The sequence below is a fragment of the Lytechinus variegatus genome, chromosome 2 (genome assembly GCF_018143015.1).
Source record: "Lytechinus variegatus isolate NC3 chromosome 2, Lvar_3.0, whole genome shotgun sequence".
NCBI classification, from domain to species: Eukaryota; Metazoa; Echinodermata; class Echinoidea; order Temnopleuroida; family Toxopneustidae; genus Lytechinus; species Lytechinus variegatus.
The window spans coordinates 1,293,215-1,311,806 of record NC_054741.1 but is presented as its reverse complement, the minus strand read 5'-3'; the positions used below and the strand labels follow the sequence as shown (position 1 = coordinate 1,311,806).

Genomic DNA, 18,592 nt, shown 5'->3' with positions numbered 1-18,592 from the left:
GCTCAGGCGCTGCTTGACAAGTATCTACCTCACATCTACCCTCCGAGTGGGGGTATTGATGAAGCAAGGGAGTCCATATTTTCTCGCCCCGCCTCTTCAGGCGCTCCGAGCTCAATCGGCCGAATTGGGGGTCTCGGAGAGTGACGGGGTCGCTCTAGACGAGGCGGCTCCTACGACGAGGAAGCCGCCAGCTCCGTGGGTGTAAACCCACCCCCGCTCTGCTGCTGCCCGGAAGCGCCAGGCTCCGGCGCCGCCGTCTCGAAATTTTCAAGCCTCTCGAGGCTAGCGAGAAGGCAGAGGCAGGGGGGGGCGATTATTTTGCAGGTTCTCCCGAATTCGCCCTCTACGTCAAGCTCACATACGGCGACGACTCCTTCAGCGGTAACTCTCTCCATTCTTCCCCCTAAGCGGGCCCGTAGATTGGAGGTATGAATCTCTTACATACCGCATGCCGCACTTCTCTCGTGAGAATGTTTGGCTGCTTTGAGAGGACAACCTATCACGTCCGCGGACCGTCCGCCCAGGCGACGGGACCGTCGCTTTTCTGGCCTGAACCTCACTTTCTATTCGAAAGTAAGGGTGCCCTGTCTTACTTAGCTCCTACCCTTGCAACGCCAGAGTCAGGGCTAGTACAGACACCCGTTCTCCAGCGATCGCCGCTGAAGAGAGGGCGACTCTGATATGAGCACCATCACCGCTCAGCGGTATGTCTCACTATCTCATAGCTCTCCGAGCTTATGAGTATGTATATCGGATCTGAATGTCACGGCGATTAAAAGTTCTCCTGTGCTTAATAATCGCTATGCCTTCACCACCCGGTGCATTATGGTTATGTTAACCTATTTGTCTCGTATTCGGGCGGCTCGTACGAACCCTGCCCGAGCTGCCATCACCGGTCGTCCCCCCGGACACCGCCGGCAGCACCCGCACCGAATACGTGGAAGGAATCAGCTTTTCATATGCTAGATATCCCTCCTGTTGACATTCACAGCTGTTTCCCGAGTCTTTCCCGGTTGGGTAAACATCATCTCGGAGGAAAGTAACCGCCGTACATCTCATGAGATTGTTGGCTATGTACGCGCGTTCAAACTTGTTTAAAGCCCCAGGATTCTCTGTCGGCATTCTATGCCTACTTTCTGGGCACACCCACCGTACCGGGTCGGCGAGTTCACACCAAACTGTACACCGCCAGACCATCGGTCGAGCTCTAACTGTCTATCTTATAGACTGCCCTCTATGTGGGTCAATCTTGCGGGCGTCTCCGCCGCTCCCTCCTTGTGCGGAGTGGTCTACGGTGGATGTCTTTACCGTGCCCGTTAGTCGAATCGGCTTCTTTCTTAGAAATTTTTTTTTCACGGCACACTCGAGTCGCCCCGCATGCTGCTTTCATCCTCCTTCCATGCAAGGCATGTGGCCAGGGTCACCGCACGACCGAGGATGATGTAACAGTGGATGGATGTATGCTTATGCCTTCCTAACCACGATCACTACGACCCGCCTTCTCTCGGGCCGACTGTGGATGAGCCTCTCCATGTAAGTGATTTACTTCACTGGAGTTCTTCTTTTAGAAATTTAGATTCTCATCCCCCGCTGCTTAGGGCGTCATTTTTGCCGCCCCCCGCAGCTTTTTGGAGCTCCTTATCTTACCGATATCGGACTGTTCCACGCTGCCGCAACCGGCGCCGGCGGTGCTCGCTCTTACGATCACCTGAGAAACAGGCCTTGTGACTGTTTTCATAAACAACTGGTTCTCACCGCAGACTGATGGAAATTTTGTGATTACTTCCTCAAGTCTCCTTCGCTTGTTTCTTCAAGCGAGGACTTCGACACTCTTAGCCAGTTTCCGTCCCTAACTTGATAGGACAGGGCCGTTGCTACCTCATTCGATTCCGTTGGGAATGTAACGGTTGAGGTATCATATCTGGCGATGTCTGTTCGTTTAGAGCATCTCTTGATGGTCGTTTACACGTAATATCGTGACAGATTTTTTTTCGCCAGCTCCCTCTGGCGTACACTTGCTGCTGCTAGGGATTCCCCCGCCCAGCGGACAGCCATCGCAGCCTAGCCTCACGGGCTCTCTCGGCGATGGTGGCTTGAGCCAAGCCACCTCTTCCACCGCGGGCACTGCACCCTCAGATGGGTGCTTCAATCAGTATGGGAGAAAGGGGATCCTGAGTTCTCTCTCGATCACTCGGTCTAACACACTTTTGTCGTGATGTGTACCGCGCTGTATCCCTGACACGCCCGGTTGAGCTGTTTTGACCAGACTGCTCTATTCTACATAGGCAACATGTCCGCGGCATTCCTTATTAACAGGATGGCACTCAGTCGCTTTCTCGACCCTTGTCTGCCTTACGAGTGGTTTTCTTCCTAAATCCCTACTCTCCGTCGTTCCTGGTCCCCTTCGGACCGCTAGTAACTTTTTACCACAGCTCTCTATCAGAATTCTGCAGATTTCTGCCCTCACGCATTTGAGACAGATATCGAATTCTGGGCGCTTTCTCCCACGCGGAGGCTTCCCCTACAGAAATTTCCAAGCTTGCGGGAAGCGTGCGACTAGCTTGCGCAAGCTTGCGGCATGCTAGTAACTAGCATGCGGTTAGCTTAATAAGCGTGTGATATGCGTGCAGAGTAATAGTTAAGCGATCTTTTAGCGAGCAGGGACTGTTCGCTAGCATGCACTCGCTTATTAAGCGAGTGCCCTGCTAGTCGCATGCTAGTTACTAGCAAGCGGCACGCTTAAATTTCGGTAGGGGTTCTGAGATATCTCGCCTTCTCAGATTGGTCGATTGATCACTTACTGAGCCTTAAAAGCTTCAGTTTTCCGATCACGATTCTTGTTGAAATTTTCAACAAATTTCGATTCTTACGCTCTAGTCAGCAGGTGATGTTGTTCTCCTGACACTAGGCCGAGGGCCCATGATACTTAGTATTCCTGAGTATACAGGGCATTCCTCTCGAGGACTTTTTTGAGGGCCGCCTTTTGGCGCTCAACTAACTCCTTCACTTCTTTCTACTTGAAGGACATTCCGTCCAGCGAGGCGAGATTTGCTGCTTCGGCGCTTAAAGCAGCTGCGGCTTTTTCCCCCTCTCCCTAAATTTCGTTGTTTTTGTTTTTTTCTTTTAAATTTTCTTAGGCTTACAATTGAAAACATGCCTCCCTACGGTTTGAGTCCGTGCTGGTCTAGCAAATCAAGTAGATGTATGGAGTTATTGAAGTAAATTATGAAAATACTTACCTGATTTTCTTATTTACGAGATAACTCATACATCTACTTGATACCCTCCCACCGACCCTCCGCCTTGCGTAGCAACATGTTTCAACGTATGGGCTTGCGAAAGGTGAGGAAGATGGACGCTAATTGCGCGGTGATCATGGGTAGTAAGCCTGAACGGGAGAGGGCGCGCTCGCGCTTTTTAAATCCTTGGGAGTTCTATTCGGGTATGGCAGTCCAGAGGGCTGAACTAGCAAATCAAGTAGATGTATGAGTTATCTCGTAAATAAGAAAATCAGGTAAGTATTTTCATATTTTGTCAGAACAGCTCATAAATAGCTGAAATATTGATAAATGTATCCCCAGTCGTAATAAATCTGGGCCCTAAGATTTATTAGGCTTAAAAAAAAATAAGAACAAATTCTTGAACTATTTGAACATATTCTAAGAGGTTTTAAAAGTTTTTGATTACTATATTTAATCATTATTGAAGAAAAAATCAAATGTATAATTTTGTATCAAAACAAAGTTTAAAAATTATTATTATTTTTTTTTTTTGGATTGGAGTGGGTCGCACCTCATTTTTCCTGTACTATTTGGTCTTGTTTATTAGTGATTCATAAGTCTTTCCTGCACAATTTTTGGAACATAGCATACTTTGGATTTACGGATACACCTCGGAGCAGAATTATGTGAGTTTGTGTTGAACTTTTCGTGTATATTACCTTTTAAATTTTGTACATCATTACGCACTATCGTCATTTCTCAACGGACTTGTCTTACATACATTCACACATAGCTAGAGCTTCATGTTGTGAAACGATACGTGGATGTGAACCGTGCTGACAAATCGCATGTTGATTACGTAACAGTCATAAATATTCACGATGTATTGTCACGGACAGTTCGGGTTGCTCTCCATAGTGACCCTGTTGCTACTTACCGGGTCTGTGTTGCTTCTTACTAATACCACCTATGATTCCGATTATGATGTAAAAAACTCTGAACAAACGAACATTCGGAAAATAAAATATCTGAAATGTCCGGTATCGTATTACAGTACATATAATTCATGTTCAACGTTCAACATATGCATACTTTGCCATGGCGATGTCGAGAAAAACCCAGGTCCTCGTTCCCGCTCCAATAACCCACCCCAATCTGACTCACAACAGGGTACATCAACAAATCGTCCAATTACCCAAATCTCCTCTGTTATATTTAACGCTTGAAGTTTAAGGAATAAGATGAATTGAATGAATTCAATTCATTTTATGAGACGTCATCCCCAGATATTATAGGAATAACCGAAACCTGGTTCTCAGATATGGACACAACGATTGATGTCCATTTTCCCGATCACGTAACGTTCCGTCGAGACCGATCAGGAACCAGGGGTGGAGGTGTACTACTCGCTGTCAAACCTAACTTGATACCAAAACGCCTCCCGCAATTGGAAAACGCCAATATTGAGATGGTGTGTGTCGATTTTGCCTGTAAACCCAACATCAAATGGCTTATCTGCGTACTGTATCGCCCGCCATCAGCAACTGTTGAGTTCTGGGATCACCTACAACAAGCAGTCGACGACATTCAGTCTATCTCTGCTAACTATCAAGGGATCATTCTTACTGGAGACTTTAACACCAACTGGGCCGATCAGGAGCTCCCCATAGTTCATCAGCTAGACTCCATCATGTCATCGATGGATCTTACCCAGCTAGTAGAAGATATCACTCGACGTTCGTCCCAAGACCCTTCTAGAGGAACTATCATCGATTTACTTTTCACAACTTCTCCCTATTATATTGATAATGTTCAAACCATGTCTAACCCAGTTTCAAGTGATCATGACGCAGTTTCCTTCGAAATAAAGTTTAAGAAGCTTCGATCTCCTAAAAATATCATTAGGGAATTCCTACGGTATGATAAAACTGATGTTGAACATTACAATAATCTAATTACTTACGCCCCTTGGGAATTGTTTTTCGACGAAACCGATATAGATAAGACATGGGAAGGGTTTCATGATTTGTTTGATGCTATATCACGTGATTGCATTCCAAGGAAAGTGGGTCGTGCCAAACAACGTAGCCCATGGATTACGGTCGAAGTTCGGAAGTTGGCCTCTGAAAAAAGTAAAGCTTTCAAAAAAGCAAAGAAATCAGGCTTAGACACTCATTGGGAACTGTATAGACAACTACGGAATCGCATTAAAATTATTACCAGTAGATTATACCATTCCTATATAAATCGCTTATTTTCTGATGAATCTGATAATAGGAAGAGATTTTTCTCATTCGTTAGGGCCCAGAAAAAGAGTCAAGATCCTCTAACAATCAATGATAATAACATAATATTGTATGAGTCTGATAAGATCGCGGAGTTGTTTGGTCGATATTTCAATTCTGTTTTCACACCCTATTCTGATGCACCAATAGAAACCCCCCAATTAGAGGAAAATCCACTTGCTACATACTTACATACTATTGAAATCAAAGAAATAGATGTGCTTAATGTGGTAAAGGGTTTGAAGAAGGAAAAATCTCCAGGTCCAGACAAAATCACTCCAATGATGTTGAAATTGGGTTCTACTACTATTACACCTGTATTATGTAAGATATTTCACCTCTCGCTCTCTCATGGTAGATTGCCTATGTCTTGGAAACGTGCCAATATATCCCCTGTGTTCAAATCCGGGGATAAGGCTCTGGTACAAAACTACAGACCTATTGCCCTTACTTCGGTTGTATGTAAAGTACTGGAACGTATCATAACAAATCGTATTCAAACACATATCAATGACTATTGTCTACTTAACCCTAACCAACATGGTTTTGTGAAAGGCCGCTCTTGTGTGACTCAGTTAATGAATATTACAAACAAATGGTTGAATGTTCTTGATACCTCTCCCACACCAAAACTTGACATTATCTTTTTCGACTTCGCAAAAGCTTTCGATATAATGCCACATGACGTGTTGATGAAAAAGCTCTCTTCACAATTCTTCATTACTGGCAGTGTCTGGAATTGGATTTTTTCCTTCCTTCATGGTAGGGAACAAAGAGTAATTTATAGGGGTTCGACCTCTTGCTGGTTGCCCATAACTTCTGGTGTACCGCAAGGCAGTGTTTTAGGGCCGTGTCTCTTTAACTTGTTTATAAATGACCTTCTCTCCCAAACCATATCACCATGTGCACTTTTTGCTGACGATACGTTATTATATAGACCAATATTTACACCCTCTGATAGTTGTCAGTTGCAAAACGATATCGATAATATTCATTCATGGTGTATGAACAATAGAATGCGCATTAATTCATCCAAATCTAAAGTTCTACGGATAACATGGGCAAAGAACCCTGGAGTACCTTACTATACTTATGACAATATTGTTCTAGAATCAGTTCAGCAATACAAGTATCTAGGAATAATGCTTAATAATAAGTTACAATGGAATACCCACGTTGAACACATTGTTAAGAAAGCAAATCGTATGCTCGGGTTTGTATTGTCAGTCTCTAAGTCCTTGACAGCATCTTCCATATTCTCATTGTTCAAAACAATTGTTCTTCCGATTCTTGAGTACGGTCAACCAGCTTGGCACTTGCATACGAAATATCTATCCCAAAAGGTCGAAAATGTTAAGAGACGAGCCACCCGCATAATACTTAAACAAAGAAGGCAAGAAATGTCATATCATGACAGATTACTAAAACTCAACTGGCAAACATTGGAATCAAGGAGGAAATTTTCATTACTAATTTATGTTGTCAAGGCTTTGTATGGTATTGTACGTTGTGATGCAGTTAGATGTTCCATTGTCATTAACAGTAGGCACTTGGAGGTCGTGAAGTTCAACCACCTCCGAGCGCGAACAAATCGACTTCACCTTTCAGCCATCAATTCTTTTCCCCGTTACTGGGATGAATTGTCGGCAAGTTTGCGCTCTGGGGTGGTTGTAAACTCACTTATTTTATGGACAAATGAACTAAGGAAAAATTTCATGCCTAATGAAGCATAAGTTCCCTTACATGAGTTCATTATTTCTTTATTTAAACAGCTAATTTCGATATTCTAAGTTAAGATGAAGTGTTATTAAGTAGACCTATGTTATTTTATTCTATTATAATTGATCTTAAACATTTTTGTTCATACCCACTCTTTTATCCGCTTCTGTTTTATGTAAGCACCCACTGGATAGGGTCAAATGGTCTTTATTGACTACAGTAATTAAGTTAACTTTATTTGACCCTGGCAGTCCAGTGGGTGCTCAATCTATACTCTGTTATGTTTATAATGTGTATACACTGTACCAATTTCTTTCAATTTTCATTGCCGAAATAAATAATAATAATAATAATAGCGCTCTCTTGTATTTTAATGGTTCTTTTAAATGATAACATGCTGGTAACATAATCTTATGTAATTTTCTATACTTTTGCAGCATAATACTAAGTTTGTAATGTTATTTTGCAAGTTTTGATTACTAAAACTTGGCCACACAACAGCTGTACTACCCCTTGAAATAAATCAATGTCATATAGATTCCATCTTTACTTCCAATTTGCAATTTTATGTTGTACCTTCTCCTATGCGATTGCCTAGCCCTAGCCCTATTGTAATTTCCTAACACAATATTTTCATTGCAATTCATTTCCAAACATAAATGCGAAGAATTTACAATTATTGATTTCTTTGACAAAACAAATGAGTACAAAGAAACCTCGCACATGTCGAAGTCCTCGGGACTGAGAAAAATGCATCAACACAGCTAAAACTCAACTCCTTACTTCGGCAAATCCAATTACATAAGTAAAATCGGGACTTTTCTTTTGCGAGGTTTTCGACTTTACCGACTTCGACACATCCGAGGTTTACTGTGTCTAATATTACAGACTTCTATAAATATTAAAAAGTGAACATTACAATATAAAATATAGCCAGCAATGACCTGTCAGCTGTAAGAGCTAATTCTCAATCCAGAAATAGAATGTAAACATGTTCAACATAGCATACATTATACACAAATTGTAAACAACAATTGTATCTCATCATAGTCATAGCAATTTGAAATTTACAACTGAGTCCTTTTGTGATCCACAACTGAGTCCAACTCACCAGGTCCAAAAATTCACAGCTTAGTCCTAGATCTCTAGTCCTAGTCCTCGACATCACCATCAGTCTAACCAGCATGACCAGGTCCAGGGTTTGGGCATCACAAAATGGATATCAATCTGTCTCAGCAGCTCAACATATTCCAAAACCAGCACAGGAAATGATGAAAACTCCACTCATCTAGGTCTAGACCAGGTCCAAGACAAATAGTCCAGAAATGTAGTCTACAGTTTCCATCAATATAGGCTAGATCCACAAACAAGTTTAGACTGGTCCAAATAACAATTGCTCGAAAAGAAAACAATTAAGACTATAGCACAGCAAAGCGTCCAAATATCAATAATATTAAACCAGTTTGCACTCACTAGAACATGTTCAGCTCTCGTCTTTAGGCCTAGCTCCAAAGCGATAGATCTCCCCAAGATCCCAGTACGGTAAGTTACTGACTGTTATTCTAACTGCAAAATTCGTCCAAACGCACGGTATCGAACACATGCCATCAGCCAATAATCAGGTCTAACGTTACGCGTCGGCTCCCCCAGGACGAGATAACGAACGTTCATCCTCAGTCCAACTACAAATAGGCCTAGTACAAGTGCTCACGAATCACGGTCCTCAATCATCCGACGTCGAAACAGCGGAAGATTCGGCAACTCAGTCCAGACTACAGTCTACACTAGTCCAGGTTTCACTTCAGCAAACCACAGGCACAGTTCACTCCTACTTCCATCAGAAGCCTAAACAAAACTGTGAGAGTTCCCTTCCGAGTCCGATCGTGTGACCTCAAATCGATCAGCGATCCAATGCCCGTACAGCCTAGCTAGCCGGCCCGATCCCACGTTCGGTCCAGCTACACAATACACACACGCATTCCAGTCCAGCAGACGGTCCATTCCTCCAACGCTTCCGGTAACCCCGTCAAATGTCCAGTATTTCACATTTCTGACATGAGTTCAGTTCTGCTCGCTGCCACCATGTAATATTACGTTGGTGGAACACTGTATATCACTGAGATGACCCACCTGAATGAATGAATGCATGAATAAATGAATACATAAATAAATATATAAATGTATAAATAAACAAGTGGAATGCCTCTGGCCGTCTCACCTGTAGTTCTTACATCTTGGTTTCATGTCGCGTAGCCACGCTTGGTTTCATGTCGCGTAGCCAAGCAACCCGTAGCAACCACTTAGCAACCACGCGCATGTGCATAAACATATGATATTCATAACATGAACCACGCTACGTGGTCTTTTTGTCTAACCCCACTGTGCGGGGTCACCAAATTAAAATGACCATTTATAAGCATGGCTAAAATTTGACCACGACTGGGTGAGACAAATAACCACACTATATGGTCATTTTGGCTAACGGTGTGGGGGTTATGTTATATAATGTTATATCGAGCTTTTTACCAGACTGCTAGAGAGCACGAATGCCTGTGAGCAAGCAGGCCAGGGGACCGAGGGCTTAAGGTCCTCTCCGAGGAACCTGGTAATGAGGATAAATGCCTTACCAAAGGGCACTAGCGCAACGGCACTTGGGAATCGAATCCGGGTCACCGGAGTCCGAAACCCTCGCTCTATCCAAAATGACCACAAAGTGTGGTTACAAATTGACACGTCCGAAAGTTTAGGTCAAATGTTTAACCGCGCTATATACGTGGTCATTTTGGCAACTGTGCGGGGTCACCCAAAATGACCATTAAGCATGAATGATTATTTTCCATTTGAAATGTTCTGCGTGTACGTGGTCGCAATATAATCATCGTGGTTAGTTCTACTTGATGCTGACAAAAAAATGACCCAATTTTTGTGACTAGTATAATTATCGTCGATCAAACCGTGACCACGAAACGTGGTCAAATTATGCTCTTTCATCTGACCACGTTCTGCGTGGTCAGTATAACTAATCATCGTGGTTAATTCTGGCAGTGGTTCTGACCAAAGAACCTGTTTCGTCGATCAAACAACCACGAAACGTGGTTAAATCATTTTGACCACGTAAAACCACGCAAAATCCGACCACGCATTTTTAAGAGTGTAAATATGATCAGTGTTTTGATGATTATCATAATTATACAAGATCTTATATTTGATTGACATTTCTAGCCCTGTCTAGACAAGTGGGTCCCTTTTGTGTAGCTTTTCCTTCTCAAAGGTTAGTTAAACTCTCTTGGTAATTGTACAGGTAACTAAAACAACAAATTATCATTGTATGATCTTATACAGTACATCCAACAAAAACAAAACCAAGAATTATCAATGATGTAGCATGACTTAATCTCGAATACAATAGACAATGACCTATATCACTGAAAAGTGTAGAGTCTCTTCATTAACCTGACGTTATGATTTCTCATTCACACATGAGTAATCAAAAACAATTTCATGAAAGGATACCAAAAGAGTCTCTTAGAATTTATCTGAATTTATGGTGATGTTTCATTTGGCAATTGTATTTGTGATTTTGTTTTTTGATATTTCTCAGCTTTGTTTTTTTTTCTGGGATGCCCTGTATTTACAAGCAGGGATTACCAGACCCAATCTTGGTGCCCCTTCTTTCACTAAATCCTGGATCTTCCCCCAAGATCTCAAGATTCCCTTCTTACAAAACATGGCGACTTCATGAAGAAATACACCATCTATCAGCATCATCAGTTAAGGTCATGATAGAACATGATAAATGAATGACATATCTGTTCATTCTCAATGACAACTCTTCATTGATTCTGAGTCAAAACAAGGAGTTCTCCTTGGTCAAAACAAGCGTTGGATTGTTCCTCTGTCCTCACAACTATACACTACTTTCACAGTATTGGTGTCATCATTATCATGATCATCAGGAGATTCCATCCCTTCTTCTTTCTAATGAGGGAGCCCACTCGGCTCTTTTTAAAGGGATGATTTTACTTTGTCATGAATAGGCAAACTTTACTTGACAGAATGAGAGGTATCTATTTACCAAGTTTCCTTTTCAAAGAGCAACAGATAATCAAGGTTTGCTGTAAACCATTGCAGTAAGTCAGTGATGCAAATAGATAACTCCCGGGAGGGGGGTACTTGACCAAAAGAAGTGGTAGGTATGTGAATGGGGGGGGGGGGGCTGTGGAGCGGGCTTATTGTAAAAAGGAGGGTCCTCAGAAATGGGCTTCGGAACTGAAAACGGGGGTCCTTATGCTATACGCTATTGTGACACCAGGTTATGTGCCTTTTGGTCTACATCCAATTGCTTTCTGTTTGTTCTGATACCACATGGCTAATCCTCCTTTAGTCTCCAACTGTTTTTAACCATTTGGTCTTATTGTCATTTAGCCCATATACTATGTTGTCTAATTTCCAGTAAGGCTATAGGCCTACATATTTCATATAATATCCACTTGATCTAACACCACTTCTGGTCAGATGAACTGTTGAAACAAATTTTCAATTAAAAAAAAAAAGATAAGTTGGGGAAGTGGAAATTGACCACCCATGGCATAAATGAGAGTTTATTATGGAGAGTATCTTTATGATTAGACTAAGTGGGCATTGCATGATGGGAAGCTTGAACCAACCAGCAATTACACCAGATTTATACTAGACCAAATGGGTTTAGTCCATGTGCACAGTAAAAATAATATTGAAATCTTCATACAATCTGTTCGACTTTATGAACCTTAAAAAGTAGTTGTTTAAAAGGTTTAAAGGAGTGTTTAGATCTTAAACAATAAAGTTCAATTTTTGATGTTTAATCCTCAATATATGAAGCATTGTTGCTTAAACTGTTAATACAAGTAAAATGGTCCAGTAAGATTTCACACTTTCATATTGACTATCATTGAAGCCCACAAAAATTTCTTGAGTGATTGGTGTGTTGACAATTTTGTTTAATGTGAGTGCAGCTGTAAGGTAAAAAGACTCTTTGTCTCTTAGTATTTGAAAGATGATACATTCTAAAGTATCTTTCCCTTTTTGGGCAGCCTTGGCAGATCACTCCTCTTCGCCTTCCTCAAATTTGGAAAAATTTCATCTTCCGTCAAGATGAGACACATCCTCTGTAAAGTGGCAGTTCCTCAAACTATTTCCAAGGTTCAGTCTTTATGAAATAAATGTGATTTAACCATGACATTATAGGAAGCTACATTTTCCATTTAGAAAACACCTAAAGGCCTGGTCACACCGCCTGAGCGTTGTTGAAGCGGTCGTGGAGCAGAGAGAAAAAAAATCATCACCGCTCGCTACCGTTCACCATTTTCGATTTCGATTGTTTTTTTATGTTTTTGATTTTTTTCCCCAATTTTGAAAGCGAAATTCGACCCTCTTTCCCTACCGCTCCACAACCGCTCCAACGACGCTCGGGCATTGTGACCAGGCCTTTACATTGCTTGAGAAGAGCTAAAAATTAATAATCTTCAAACTAGAGAAAAGATGGTGTAACAATATGCCCCCTGCAATCATTTCTGAAGGGTATACAGGACACCCCCCTGTCAGACAGTGTGTATTCTTATCCCCCACACCTTCCCACCTATAATAATTTACTAATCTATTTAACCGTGACCTTTAAAAAGCTACATTTTCAGTGAAGAAGACATTTTAACATTGCTTGAGAAGAGCTGGAGGTTATGTTTTCCCCAAAACTAGAGGAAGGGTGGTATTCTAAAATTCCCCGTTGGCCTTGGGCCAGGTTCCATGTTTTTGTCTCACCTGCAAAGCAGAGTGAGACTATAGGCGCCGCTTTTCCGACGGCGGCGGCGACGGCGGCGGTGGCGGCGTCAACATCAAATCTTAACCTGAGGTTAAGTTTTTGAAATGACATCATAACTTAGAAAGTATATGGACCTAGTTCATGAAACTTGGCCATAAGGTTAATCAAGTATTACTGAACATCCTATTAAAGTTTCATGTCACATGACCAAGGTCAAAGGTCATTTAGGGTCAATGAACTTAGACCATGTTGGAGGAATCAACATTGAAATCTTAACCTGAGGTTAAGTTTTTGAAATGTCATCATAACTTAGAAAATATATGGACCTAGTTCATGAAACTTGGACATAAGGTTAATCAAGTATCACTGAACATCCTGCATGAGTTTCACATCACATGACCAAGGTCAAGGGTCATTTAGGGTCAATGAACTTTGGCCGAATTTGGGATATCTGTTGAATTCCCATCATAACTTTGAAAGTTTATGGATCTGATTCATGAAACTTGGACATAATAGTAATCAAGCATCACTGAATATTTTGTGCAAGTTTCAGGTCTCATGATTAAGGTCAAAGGTCATTTAGGGTCAATGAACTTTGGCCAAATCGGGGGTATCTGTTGAATTACCATCATAACTTTGAAAGTTTATTAGTCTAGTTCATTAAACTTGGACATATGAGTAATCAAATATCACTGAACATCCTGTGCGCGTTTCTGGTCACATGACCAAGGTCAAAGGTCAATGAACTTTGGCCGAAGTGGGTGTATCAGTTGAATTACCATCAAAACTTTGAAAGTTTATGGATCTGATTCATGAAACTTGTACATAAGAGTAATCAAGTATCACTGAACATCCTGTGCGAGTTTCAGGTCACATGATCAAGGTCAAAGGTCATGTAAGGTCAATGAACTTTGGCCATGTTGGGGTTTTTTGTTGAATAACCATCATATCTCTGTAAGTTTATTGGTCTAGTTCATAAAAAGTGGACATAAGAGTAACCATGTATCACTGAACATCTTGTGCGAGTTAGAGTAGTATTCAAAGTCAGCACTGCTGCTATATTGAACCGCGTGATGCAGGTGAGACGGCCAGAGGCATTCCACTTGTTGGTGGTATACGGGGAATCTACCCCTACCCCCTCCCCAAGCCATGTCTTCCCCTCTCCACACTTATCCTGAATACTAGCTTTCTCATCTCTTTTTTTCCTCTTCTTAGAAGGGGAGGGGGGATGTCATCGCAAGTGGACCGCATGCTTGCTCATCTGTCATTCGGTGTATTTTAAAGAAGACCTGAAACAAATAATCTTGCTTCAATCTCTTAAGTATTTTAACATATTTTTCCCACCTTAATAATGTCTCAAATAGACTCAAATATGATTGGGTGATATTGTTTATACTCCGTAACCTTTCCATGTTCCATGCACGCATGCTAGGTTCTTGAAAAGTAAATATCTTTTCTTGATTTTGACAATTATACAATTTTTCTGTTGTTGAAAATAACCATTTATATATTTTTTGTGGATGAGCATGGCATCCTAAATCCATCTTATAATGGCAGTGCCTCTCCCCTGACATTTCCTACAAAAGGCTATCTCTTTTACTATTTTGTTCCTCTTTCTGACGTGTAATTACCACCTCAATCACTCTCAGTGGCCAATATATTGGGAGAGGAAGGGGGGGGGCCTCCTCTGGGTGCCCTTTTTTCAAGGGTTTTTTTAAAAAGCCAAAAGTAAATAGAAAATACTGACAGTAATCTTATGAACAAATGAAGGAGCTACTGATCTAGCTTCGGCAATTTATATTGGGTACAATTTTAGTTCTCCAGCTTCATTGTCAGGTATTTGTTATCATTCTCCCAAGTTACACCATTCAGAATGATAGATCCATGTGATTGTGACATCTCTAGATACATGTAAGGTATCGCAAGAAGCAAGCATGTAAAAAAAAAAGATTTGTAGATCTTTTTGAATGTATAAAGTAAAAACCATTGGCTTTTTGAAGTTCATTTGAGGATTTAGGCAATACATTATTCATGAGATTTGATGTTCTGTTAGATTTGCAGATTTTTAGACTGGGATTGTGGAAGTTGATGTTGATGTGAGAATGATAACCCAGTGTTCAGATCATTGTCTAACGGGAGAGGGCAATATTTTTTACTATCAACCATGCATATGTGTCTCTCTGCTTGAATACAGAATTTAAAATGCACGAAGAAAGGTAGCGAGTAAATCAGATTATAAGGAATGGGAGGTATTCATTTCTCTAAGGCGTAAGGTAATCCTCTCTCAGATGATAATCTGAACATGAAAGTAAAATCTTTTGTATTTTTACTGAAGCAAAAGTCTTTCATTCATACAGTCACAGCCATCAACATTAGGAATTTGTTGCAGCTTATTTTCGTGAATTGAAGCCATCAATAAAATGCTGTTGTCATAGCAACATAAGATTAAACTGGTGTTTGAAAGTCACTTCAAATCCTCTTTGAGGCAAATGAACTCGACTGAGTGTGCTCAAGCACCTCAATCAAAAATTTGTCTCAAATGCTTGGAATACATTTTGCAAGAGTAAAAGAAATATGCCTAGATTGTGATATACAGTATGCTTGTCTGAAACTGAGTTCTGAGTCTTGTGTTTTGTTTACTTTCATTTTTTATTCATATTTTTTTTCATTTTTTATTCATATTTTTTTTTCATTTTTGTCTCACCTGCGAAGCAAGTGAGACTATAGGCGCCGCTTTTCCGACGGCGACGGTGGCGGCGGCGTCAACATCAAATCTTAACCTGAGGTTAAGTTTTTGAAATGACATCATAACTTAGAAAGTATATGGACCTAGTTAATAAAACTTGGCCATAAGGTTAATCAAGTATTACTGAACATCCTATTAGAGTTTCATGTCACATGACCAAGGTCAAAGGTCATTTAGGGTCAATGAACTTAGACCATGTTGGAGGAATCAACATCGCAATCTTAACCTGAGGTTAAGTTTTTGAAATGTCATCATAACTTAGAAAATATATGGACCTAGTTCATGAAACTTGGACATAAGGTTAATCAAGTATCAATGAACATCCTGCATGAGTTTCACGTCACATGACCAAGGTCAAAGGTCATTTAGGGTCAATGAACTTTGGACGAATTGGGGATATCTGTTGAATTCCCATCATAACTTTGAAAGTTTATGGATCTGATTCATGAAACTTGGACATAATAGTAATCAAGCATCACTGAACATTTTGTGCAAGTTTCAGGTCACATGATCAAGGTCAAAGGTCATTTAGGGTCAATGAACTTTGGCCGAATTGGGGATATCTGTTGAATTCCCATCATAACTTTGAAAGTTTATGGATCTGATTCATGAAACTTGGACATAATAGTAATCAAGCATCACTGAACATTTTGTGCAAGTTTCAGGTCTCATGATTAAGGTCAAAGGTCATTTAGGGTCAATGAACTTTGGCCGAATCGGGGATATCTGTTGAATTACCATCATAACTTTGAAAGTTTATTGGTCTAGTTCGTTAAACTTGGACATTAGAGTAATCAAGTATCACTGAACATCCTGTGCGTGTTTCAGGTCACATGTCCAAGGTCAAAGGTCAATGAACTTTAGCCGAATTGGGTGTATCTGTTGAATTACCATCATAACTTTGAAAGTTTATGGATCTGATTCATGAAACTTGTACATAAGAGTAATCAAGTATCACTGAACATCCTGTTCCAGTTTCAGGTCACATGATCAAGGTCAAAGGTCATGTAAGGTCAATGAACTTTGGCCATGTTGGGGTTTTTTGTTGAATAACCATCATATCTCTGTAAGTTTATTGGTCTAGTTCATAAAAAGAGGACATAAGAGTAACCATGTATCACTGAACATCTTGTGCGAGTCAGAGTAGTATGCAAAGTCAGCACTGCTGCTATATTGAACCGCGTGATGCAGGTGAGACGGCCAGAGGCATTCCACTTGTTTATTTATACATTTATATATTTATTTATGTATTCATTTATTCATGCATTCATTCATTCAGGTGGGTGATTTTCGATGAATTTCATTTTTATTCAATCTGTTTATACCTTTCTTGTATCCAAAACTTTCCTTAACATTCTGTGTACCATGAGGTGTTGATCACAGGAGTCAAAGAACTTTTTTATTAGCACAAGTTTGTGTGATCTGAAATGATTGTGATCCTAAAACATGTTCTGCACAAAAGATAAATGCAAGGCTGTTTTGGATCAAGTGTTGATCAATAATTGGATATCATCCCCAAAATGTTTTTTTTTAGCACTGTGAAATATATTCTGTATTAAAAAGATTTGTACATGAAATATGCCTATAATATCACAATTTTCCAGGGACTGTATTTATGTTTAATAAATCAAACTATCTAACCTAACTTATCTTTCCTGTATACCTTCTTCAGTTTGAACAGCAAATTTTGTATTTTTTCTCTTGAGTACTTTTATAGGTGTGTTTCATACAGATTTGGCGAATCACCACGGTGTATGGGTTTCATTCTCAATAAAGTTCTTTCTTTAATAATGGATTTCCCCCAAGTTTAAAATAAAGAAAGTTGAAAATTGTTTTTATTGTATATTTGTATACTATGTTTTTTGTCATCTGATCTTGAATCAAGTACACATTTTGTTTTAGTTCTTCGATTCTTGTAATTGACTTTAATGTGGTATTAAACACATCTTGTCCTTGATAATTTTGATTTATCCTATGATATGTTTGTTGCTTTATTTTAACATGTTTTTGTTGTGTTATATTCTACACTATGCTAATTTCCTTACGATTTCAATCTTTTATATATTAAAGGTTTTTCGTAATATGACCCTGTGCTGCGATGGAAGTTTTTCATCTCAGTTATGAATTGAATTGAATCAAGGAATATGATGATATCAGAGTTTTTGTAAAGGATCTGGGCAGGGACGTGAGAAGGTTTGGAGACAATGGTAGTGTGAAATATGAAGAGTAATAATAATAATTATACTTGCTTATATAGCACTTAATACTTACTTTGTCAGAAGTCTCTAAGCGCTCTACAGTATATGCAGCATAATTACCCTGGCTTTAGAAGTGCAGCTGTTACGCGCGCTGCATTTCAAGGAATAAATTTCTGCCAGGTACCCATTTACCTCACCTGGGTTGAGTGCAGCATATTATGGATCAATTTCTTTGTGGATCAAGAATAATACAGGAATTCATTTTCATTTCCTTTGCCTTTGTTCTTCAGGGCTACAAAATTGTATTTTGGGAAATCATGAAAGTGTGTTACTATCCCTTCAGAATAGGGCAGAATACTTTCATTGTATTCGTAATGGAAATTAAACATTTCTTTCTCACAAAAAAGTCCCAACAGGACACTGGTGTATGAATTCAATGATTCGTGTTTGTGATTTAAGCTTACAATGTAAAAAGCCCCAGTTCCTCTTGAGTGTGGCAAGCAGGGGAAATTAAATATTCAACCATATCCTATCTTTATATTTTCTTCTCAGATTCTTATGGGAATTTGTCCGGGTGTCCTAGTGTTTGCCTGACTTTTCTGCTTTCTTACTTTTTTGTCAGGAAT

At 40.2% G+C, this 18,592-nt stretch overlaps 1 protein-coding gene across 2 annotated transcripts in view; it reads left to right on the top strand.

Annotated features, from left to right (window-relative positions):
- Positions 1-18,592, top strand: part of LOC121407024 (ribosomal biogenesis factor-like) — a 123,256-nt gene that overhangs the window by 63,050 nt on the left and 41,614 nt on the right. The gene's annotated exons all lie outside the window — the stretch shown is intronic.